This window comes from Apaloderma vittatum, unplaced genomic scaffold (genome assembly GCF_000703405.1).
Source record: "Apaloderma vittatum isolate BGI_N311 unplaced genomic scaffold, ASM70340v1 scaffold6818, whole genome shotgun sequence".
NCBI classification, from domain to species: domain Eukaryota; kingdom Metazoa; phylum Chordata; class Aves; order Trogoniformes; family Trogonidae; genus Apaloderma; species Apaloderma vittatum.
The window spans coordinates 57,731-59,389 of record NW_009732314.1 but is presented as its reverse complement, the minus strand read 5'-3'; positions in this window follow the sequence as shown (position 1 = coordinate 59,389).

The window sequence follows — 1,659 nt, the reverse complement described above, 5'->3', positions numbered from 1 at the left end:
TCAGTCAGCAAGTTATGAATGTATAACCCTATAATGAAAAAAACCCCACCTTACTTCATGTTCTTGTAGCAGTACATCAGCCTCCCCTTAAACAGCTGGTTAAATCTGTTTCTCTTAGTGCCAAACACATGTGGCAACTTTGTTAAGGAAAAAAATCCCAAATATCTTTCAGATATTCATATAAGAAATGTTATCAATGACCGGAGTGCCATTTAAAGTACACTGCAGAAAAATTTGGTTTTCATTTGTCTCTTGAACAAATGTCTCTATTCAACTTCTCTCCCCTTCTCTGTCGGCAAGGAAGATGAGATGTGTCTAACATTTACATCGGACAGCCAAAAGGAGTGAGCTACATCCCCGGCTGTTGTAAATCCACATTACTGCAGCACCATCGGTGGTGTGAATGGTGGCATTACGCTGATTTACCATGGCTGAGGAATGAGACCTCCCTTTGCTCCCTATACGGAAGAGCAGACTGCAAAATAAAAATCACACATTGCAGATGCTTTGAGAGATGCTGCACGGGATTTATCTATCTAACAAAACAAAACAAAAATATAAGAAACCCAAAATCTGCAGAGGCTGGCACTGTCCCTTTTAATACAGCAAGTGTTGAGCGGCCCAAAAACAACCACTCGGACAGACATAACTTCCAGTTTATTAATAGCAGGGGCACAGCAGCAGCTGCCAGGCTGTGGATGTTTCAAGCATACTCTAAATCTCCAGTTGTTAGGTGTTCCTGCTGCTCACCCGCATGTGGCAGAAATACAGCCTAACGTGACTGAATGATATAGAAAAACGTTACCAATTACTCTCCTTACTTGGATGCCTTTGACTTAGAGCCAGTGTGCTGAGCTGACAGGGAATCTATCGCTGGTGCTGGAGGGGAGAAAAAAACTTTCTTTAAAAAAAAATTTTAAAAATCCTCTTTTTGTGTAGAACAGCAGGGTGGTGGGGTTTTTTGGTTTTTTTTTCTTTGCCTTGAGATTTCTTGCCATTTCGTTATTTTATATTTCAGATAAAACCTCCCCACCTTAATGAGGAACATTTTTCCCCATTGGTTTTAATGGTATAATAAATTACGGGAGAGTGAAGAGAAAGTTCCCAAAAATGAGCTGTAAAAAAATTGCTGGAGACTGAGTGCAGGTTTTGCAGAGCAAGAGACAAGAGTTACAAACTAATAATTTACTTTGTCTTTCTGTTCAGGTTTCATGTGTAAGCAGCTCAGGTCTCCTTATTTTACTGACTCTTTGGGAGGGCGTATTCCCATGGGTGTTTCACCTTATGTGCTCGTACCAGTGCAGCTGCACAGCGAAAACAGCGCGAAGGGAACTGGGGCTGCTCCTTGGTGGGAAGGTTGTGATGCTACAAGAATGGGGAGAAAAGTGGGAGTTTTGACCCCATCTATGAGGTTAATTGTATATCTCCCATAATCGGTAAGGTTGGCAAAGACCTCTAAGGTCATCGAGTCCAACCATCAACCCAACACTACCATGACTACTAAACTATGTCCTGAAGTGCCGCAACTACATGTTTTTTTGAACACCTCCAGGGATGGCGACTCCACCACTTCCCTGGACAGCCTGTTCCAATGCTTCACTAGCTCAGCTCAAATGCTCTATCAGATAAACCAGTGCTTAGGCAACCTACCTCAGTATC